The sequence below is a fragment of the Myiozetetes cayanensis genome, unplaced genomic scaffold (genome assembly GCF_022539395.1).
Source record: "Myiozetetes cayanensis isolate MyiCay16 unplaced genomic scaffold, myiCay2020 scf6-25, whole genome shotgun sequence".
Lineage (NCBI taxonomy): Eukaryota > Metazoa > Chordata > Aves > Passeriformes > Tyrannidae > Myiozetetes > Myiozetetes cayanensis.
The window spans coordinates 16,555,241-16,564,043 of NW_026087853.1; positions in this window are offsets into that span (position 1 = coordinate 16,555,241).

An 8,803-nucleotide genomic window follows, 5' to 3' on the forward strand; every position below is an offset into this window, starting at 1 on the left:
GTCAGATAATGTATTTCCAAATCAAGAGTAGGATTTAAAATTTTTGAGTTAACATACCTGGAGCCAAATTTTACTATACAAATTGCAAGAGCAGACATAACGCACATAGAGTCTACCTACCACTTGGAAGGTGATCCATTTTTCATCTGTGTTTGTTTTATTTTGCAGGGTTTTCTAGACCTGAATTTCCAAGTCATTCTGACAGGCTACAAGAAGCCAAATCTGATCTGAGTGCTCTCATACAGACTTGTTCACCTGTTTCACAATGCTGTTGAATTACTGTCTTCATAGCCAACCTACACAAGGTATCTGCCAATGCAACTGATGGTTTAGATATGTAGCCAGCTAAAACTAATACTTTTCTGTATTTAGGTTTTTTTCCATCTGGCATCTCTATGTTATTTTTTAGCACCTTTTGCCATATCTGCTCCTTTTCTGTTCTGATCACCTCTTACTCTCTGTAATTCCCCACACTAACAGTGTTGTAAAAGAGGTAGACAGTAGATCTATTATATGTAAGATGATAAGCCAACTCTCCACTTGCTGACCTCAAAAATCTTTAATTTGCCATTTTTTTTCTGATATCATCCTGGTATTTATCTTGGGAGGTGTATTCATACTTTGTAATGAAAAATGCACTTTCAGTTCAAGCAATTGAGGGAAGCAGTTCGTTCTCATTACTTGAGGGAATTAATTAAATTCAAGTTTGAGATGTGCCTATCAATGCCTTCTTGAGGGATCTACTATTCTAAAAGGAAATACAAGGTAAGGTTTATAAAATTTTCATTTAGAGTCCTCTGGTTTCTTAGAGTTACACTTTTAAAAGACACACAAAAGCTATGTTCCATATGTTTAAAAACTCATAATCTGCCTATAAATGTGATGCTGGGCATTGCTAGATGGACTAGGTCCATGGGCAACAATTTAATAAAATTTTACCCATTTTTCATGGTTTCACCCCAGCCATCAACCTAGCACCACTCCACAACTCATTCACACTTCCCCACCAGCGAGAGCAAGACTAGGGAGAGAACTGAAGGCTAAAAGCCAGAAAACTTGTGAATTGAGATAAAGACAGTTCAATTGGTAAAATGAAGCTGCACATACAAGCAAAGAAAAACAAGGAATTAATTCACAGGTTCCCATGGGCAGGCAGGTCTTCAGCCATCTCCAGTACAGCAGGACCTCATCACCTGTAAAGGTTACTTGGGAAGACAAATGGCATCACTGCAAATGTTCCCCCTTCCTCCTGCTTCCCCCCACCTTATATACTCAGCATGATGTCATATGGTCTGTAATACCCCTTTGGTCAGTTTGGGTCACCTGTCCCAGCTGTGTCCCCTCCCAGCCTTCCATGCAGTCCCAGTCTCCTCACCAGTGTGGCAGTATGAAAAGCAGAAAAGGCACTGGCTCTGTGCAAGCCGCACTCAGCAATAACAAAAATATCCCTACATTATCAACACTTGTTCAGCACAAATCCAAAACACAGTCTCATACTAGCAAATGTGAAGAAAATTAACTCTACCCCAACCAAAACCAACACACCATTCGAATCTTATTTCAGCTGTGAGAATTATTCCTTCTTTCTCTCTTTTATTTTGCTGTCCTTTTTCTGCTTTGACAGATAAGTTGTGAAATCTTAAAGGCAGTTTCTGAAAGAGATCTACTGGAAAGCTGACTCCTATAGGAAGTACTCAGAGTAGACTTACAGATTAACCTGGGAAAAATGGTTCTTTAAAGATTACATGTCGAGATAGGAATGGTGCACATTCTCAGTCCATGAAAATGTAAAAGTTTTGAAAAACATTCCTATACTGAATCCTAATTCAGTGTATGAAATGCTGGCATTTATTAATTAAAATAAAATAATTCCAGTACAGAATAACAGTTTTGTTCAGAGAAGTTTCCAGGTTTTACTAAAAACAAAAATTGGAGCTTTGTTTTTTGTCAGGTAAGGCCTCTACAAGAACTTTGAGACTGTACTCTAAGAGATGATTGATGAAATTTGAAGTTCAAAGAACTTGCAAAAAGTTAAACAGTGTTTTCCAATGAAAAGCACATTTTTATGAAACTTTTCCAGACCAGTTATATCCCATGCAGTCTTCATCTCTCTGTTTCCTTATGCAGCATAGAGTGATGTGGTACTCTAATTTTATAATAATTTCTGTTAAAAGAAGAGTAAGAAAGAAAATTTGGGAGAAAAAGTGAAAAAGAAAGTGAGGAGGTAATATTATAATCCTATTAATCATGCTTATCCTGGGAGGAGCTCCCAAGTAGCAATTTAGTTGCTATCACTATTAAAAAATATTTTACTTCTACATTATTAAGCATTCATTTGTAAGGCCTCCATTATGTAAAGTAGCTGTCAGCTCTGCTGAAATCTATTACCATTATCTTTATAGCTTACTTTTCACTTATATGTGCACAGTTTTGATCTAAAAGAACTACATTATTGCAAGGGAATATTTTAAATAAATATTTCAATTTTTCACATTTATAAACCAATCAAAATATAAATACAGCATATGCAATACATACATGACTTAAAATCTTTTCAGCAAGTATTGGACTTGGAAAAATGACAGCTTCATATACTACTCAGTGTTTTTCATGTCTGTCAGACTGCTCATGGCCTGCAACAAGCTCTGTCTGTCTGTCTATCTGCCAGTCTATGTATCTATCTATCTGTGTCACTGGACCTACTGCGCTTTCATTGCCGATAATGGGCTTTGAATTTTCAGGACATAATCAATCAGAGAATTATTTCAAACCACTGCATTAGCTGCTTTGATACAAAATGTCAGATATGGATCTTAATGCTATCCACTCGTTAAAAGGAGGAGGTTTAGAGTTAGCCTCTTTCATTGGAAACAACCACAGTGGAGAATTTTCAGTATCACCCTATAGTCAAAATTAAAACAAAAAAACTGCAGGAGGCAAAATAACATATGTGGGATAGCTATTTTCATATGTTGTTTTACTAATAATCACTACACACCTATCACCTTTTTTTTCTTTTTGCATTCATAAATGTTATTATATCTTCTAATGGTCTTTAGTACTGTGTAGATGGTGATATTGTTCAGGCAAAATTAAATTCCCTGTCTGGTAGTGACACTGCAGCCATTTTCCAATCTATGCAGTAAGACATTACCTGATTATTGAATGTTCTTTTACTTCTGTGTATTTCTGTGTATGTTCTCTGTAGATGTAAAATCAAATCTATACCTTTTCAATATATTTGTAATACCAGCACATACTTACTTCCTAAGGGTGATTTCTTTCTGAAAAAAATAAAATCTTTCTCTCTCCCATCTATGAACGCCTGCCAAAATGTACAGTGAATTACTTACTGCTGTTTTAAGTGAGTAGCAGGGCATGCCAGGTTTTTGCAAGCAGCCATCCACTGGTCCAGCCAGGGCCCCTGCCTGCCCAGAGCACTGATAGCAGGTACCTCCAGGGCAAGTGGGGACTGGTGTGCAGTGTTTGTTATTGGATGGGCACTGTGCACTCCACATGCATGAACAATAGGGCAAGAAGTAGCCTACCTTTGCATACAGTTGCTTTCTTACCCAGGAAACGAAAAGCTGTGAGGGAATAAAGCACTCCAATGTGGTGCCTCATTAGTTTGCTCTCCCTTCCTTCTTGCACAGCGATATCCCACTGATGCTTGGAGTCCCTTTATGTCTGTAGCATTCAGGGCAGGAGTTGCATCTCTCTAAACATAACAAACTCCCAAACAGGAAAATATATGCTCACTTCTCAAACCATCTGTACTCATATGTGAATAGAGATACATTCAAGAGATTTGTAACACATTCATGTGTAAAAGTGCAGAATAGTTAATTCTGATGTGCTAGAGGAAAGCGCTGCAGGATTATTACATTCCTAGGAAAAATTATCAAATTTGTGCAGCCTGTATTAAATATTTACAAAGTAAATGGAGGTGAAACATTTGATCATCTGGCAGTGGACCAAAAGCACTCCTCCCAGAACTGTGAGGATGGATATCTTCAGGACAACAAAAATATGTCAGAAGCTTCCAGGAGGGATTACAGTTAATGAAATTATATGAACATATGAAGTGGGCTCTGCCTACACAAACATTAAGTAAAAGCCATAAGAGAGTATAACAATCAAGGAAAACCAACTGGCGTTTTTTTTTCAGGCAGTACAGTGGAAATGAAATTATAAGACTGTTGGGTGAATAATAAAAATCCAGATGGAAAAAAACCCTCTTGGTATATGTTTTTTGAAGTATGAAAGGTTTGCAAGCAACTATGAACCTGTCTGAAGAAGGTTAACAAAATGTGGCCTTTGAGGTGTGTGGGGAACTGGCTGACAGCTGGCACCCAGAGTGGAGGGGTAAGGAGATGCTTTTCAAACTGTCAGCCTGTCACATGCAGGGTCCCCCATCAACTTATATTAGGCCCAGCACCGTTTAATATCTTAATCAGTAATTTGGATGATGTGATTAAGTGTACCCTGAAAAGTTTGTCAATGATACCCAACCAAGTGAGGAGCTGGACACTTCAGATGTGACACCCCCCCTGCAGGAAGTCCTGGATTGGCTGAAAAAGTAGACGTTCAACAAGGACAAGTGTAAGATCATACACCTGGAAAAACATAATAAAGGAGTGTAGCACAGGCTGGAATCTAGCCAACTGGAGAGCAATAGGAGGTCCTGGTGGACAAGCAGCTCAGTGTGATTGAACAGTGCACTACTGTGGCAAAGGAAATCAAGAGGATGCTGGGTTGCATCCACAACAGCATCGCCAACAGACATATATATGTCATTATCCCACTTGGTGCTTGTCAGGCCGCAGCTGAAATACTGCCTGCAGTTTTGGTCACCACTATACAAAAAAATCTGTGCATAGGCTGGAGAGGTTCCAGAGAAGGACCACAAAGATGACCCAAGGACTGGGAAACCTGTAATACAAGGAAAGGTGGAGAGAACTGGGTTTGTTCCACATAGAGAAAAGAAGGCTTACAGAAGGCATTATCACCATATTCCAGTATTTAAAGGTTGGCTGCCTGAAGAAGATGGAGATGCCTTTTTCTCAGATGGAGATGCCTTTTCATGGAAAAGATATGGGGTAATGGGTATAAGTTACTTTTGGGGAAAGTCCATTGGACACAAAAGAAAACATCCTTGCAATGAGAACAATCAGCCATTGGAATAATCTACCCTGGGAAGTAGTCAGTTCCCTAGTGTTGGATATTTTTAGGATCCAGAAAGACAGGGTGCTGGGCCATCTAGACAAGACCAAAAAAGGTTGGATCAGATGATCCTGATCAGATGATCCTAGAGGTCCCCAGAGACCCTCAAACTTGGTCTTCTATGATTCTATGAAAATAAAAGAGATCATAGTATTAAAAGTCAAGAACGTACAAGTGTCAGCTAGACATGCAAAAAATCTGTAGAATGAGAGACATGCAGAAGGCAGTATGTTTACAGATAATAAAAGACAGTGAATTAAAGAACTTTATATTAAGATTCAATTGATTTAACATGATTTATAGGGGAAGATGTATTTGTGAGCAAGAATAAAATATGTGTATAGTTGTAAGAAACCTTTATGCAGTGTTTGTTCCAAGATATATTTGACAATTAATTTTGCATAACATTTTCCATTTTAATTATTGTTTTTCCTTATATTCTGACAGTAGGCTAATGACTTGTAGGATAATGAAAACTGTCAGGAAGAATAAAAATAAAGCCTACAAAGGAGCTTGCTGCATATCTTTGTCTCCAGCAGCACTTGACAATATTTGCATATAATTGTACTTCTGGAAAATACAGAGATTTTTGGTGGCAGTCTGAGGCACTGCCTGAAAGCTGGTTAATCAGTGGTTGTTTTGCAATAACGGGATTAATATAAAAGAGTTTCATTGATAGTAAAGCCTATCTTGCACCCTCCATTTTCAACACATTATCAGTCTTTCCCTTTTTCAGTTTATGATGGTATTTAGGGTCTTGAATCTATTGACTCAGAGTAAACACAGGGGAGTGGAGAAGGCAGTGTGGAAGGTGAGCTCTGAGGTAAACAGACCAAGAAAACAGTCATGCATTCAGAGCAATGTATCTACTGCTAGCACTGAGGATTGAGACACTCGCAGCCATTTCAGCTGTTCAGCATTAAATTTGCCAGACGTATTCTCTCGTATTCTCTCTTCTGAGTCAGACTTCTCTCTATTTGTTATGTTAGAGTCTAAGAGGGAAAAAGAAAAAAAAAAAGAAAGAAGAAAGGATTCAGTAATCATTTTGTCCTGCTTCGGTTAAGGTAGGATTTTAAAAATTGACAAAGGGTATTATTAGTCACAATAACATACTATTTGAGAAACAGTTTATGCCAATGCAATTAAAGCCATTAAAAGCAATCATGATATTTTCAAAATTGTTTTTTGATATTCACCTCACTCAAGGTCAACTGGTCCTGTGACGACAGCACTCAGAGTTTCATTTTCTTCTGTGCCTCATAGCTCTTGCTTTGTTTTTAAGCTACTTTCCTGGAATTACTCACATTGGAGTAAAAGGGAATCTTCTCCCATGCCTCTTCTATAGCTCACTGTACTTGATTTGTCCTTAAATGTTTTCTTAATGGCATCTGTAGGTTCACCTTTGCAGGAATTGGGATTTGGATTTAAAAAGATCACCTCTGTCAATAATAAATTCAGAGTATCTCAAAAGAATTAATCACTGGAAATTGACGACAATGGCATTTTTTCCTAATAAGAATATTGATTTCACTCTGCTGTAATGAGACTATGAAAATTTTAAAGGCCAAGAAAATTGCAACCTATTAAATCTGTGTGTTATAAATATGTGTATTAAATGCAAGTGCTTTGTGCTTCAGATTCCAAGATTGAAATTAAAATTTCCATTCTTTATGGCATTTATCTTGTTGTAAACCACAGATTTATTGGATCTTTACAACTTTTTATACAGGATGAGGCAACAACAGCATTTGCTATATAGTATGAAAAGTTATGATTGAAAATTACAATGCATAAATATTTCCAGACAAGAAGTGAAAACTTCTAGCATAGTGCATGGTCTCCAAACAGAAATGCAGACATGTGTAAGTGAAGCTGCAAATTAAACAGTGATGGTGGACTAATTTCATGTTATTTAGTGAGTGACAGTTTGGGCTAGAAAGACATATTAGCCCAAACTGAGGAATATAACAAACTGAGCAAAAAGATAAGAAGGGCAGTGGTAATATAGATATATCAGTGTGCAATCCAGTTGAACAAAGCACAACTTTGCAGAGCATTTAAAATTTTTCCAAAAACCCTTCTACTTAACTTGCAGAGCATTTATAATTTTTCCAAAAACCCTTCTACTTAACTCTGAAATAGGAGAAAAAAAATTGCTGTCTGGGATAGTTCTTTAAAGAGGTAATTTTCTATAATGTCTATAACAGGAGATAATGTCTATAATTTGGTCTAGAATCAAGACATACGTATCTATAGCCTCTTTCCTTTGGTTTCTGACTGTGTATTCCAGCCATATATACCTGAGGAGGCCTAGTTGATGTCCTACCAGTGGTGAAACAAACTGCCAGCTTGTTGCAGTTGAGTTTGAGGACATGTGGATAGTGTGATTTCCTTTTGTAGATAATCCCTTGCGGCCCCCACAAAGGGCCTTTTTAATATTCAAGCCATTGTTTTCTGGCACTTACAGTAAAACAGAAGGAGGGAGAATTTAAAAACATTTCTAGTATTACATCTCAATTACTATTTTCTCTTTATGCAGCCAGATATCCACATATGTCAAACTTTGATCCATTATAATCATATCAGCTGAAATTAAATGGCAATTATTATTTATAGTGAGATCTAAAACTTCATGATTTATCATCACTGAAAAGTATTATGGCAATCCCATAGTTTTGTGTAATAAAGCAACATCTGTCTGTTGTTTCGGTAAATTCAAGAGGTTTGTTCCGTCTATTCTGCTGACCAGCCCACATGAAGTTAGCTTTTCACCAGCAGGACACCCTCACCACCACCAAGGCACAATAGGATTAAACAACAAAGTTTAAACATTTGTCTTGTGTCAGAGGTATTTGTTAGATCAAAAGAAAAACAAAATATGTAAGATCCAATGACTGAACACAAGTACTGAATGAACACAAGTGAATAACTGATTTCTGAGACCATACCCTGATTGTGAAAAGCTGGGAGCACAAAACTGCAAGGAAGTCAAATAGATCTTTAAGGCACAATACACGCTTCTTGTTACCTCTGGACTAGTCTACCTTACGGTATGTGATGTCTATACTTTTCCAAATCTTATAGTGGGCCTATAAAAACCTAATGAAGTCCAACAAGTCCAAGTGCAAGGTGTTGAAACTGGGTCAAGGAAGTCCCAAACATGGATACTGGCTGGGAGAAAAAGTCCTTACAAGCAGTCCTATGGAGGAATATTTTGGGGTGGATGAAAAGCTGGACATGAGCCAACAATGTGTGCTTGCAATCCAGAAAGACAATTGTATCCTGGATTGCATCAAAAGAGGAGTGGCCAGCATATTAAGGGAGGTGATTCTCCCACTCTATTCTGCTTTCTGGTGAGCCTCCAGCTGGAGTGCTGCATCCAAATATGGAGTCCCCAACATAAGAAAGATGTGGACCTGTTGGAGTAAGTCCAGAGAGAGCAACAAAGATTATCAGAAGAAGGGAACACCTCTTCTGTAAAGATAGGCTGAAAGAGATGGAGTTGTTCAGCATGGAGAAGACTCTGGGGAAACTTCTTTGTTGTCTTCAAGTACTTACAGGGGGTTTATAAAAAAGAGGG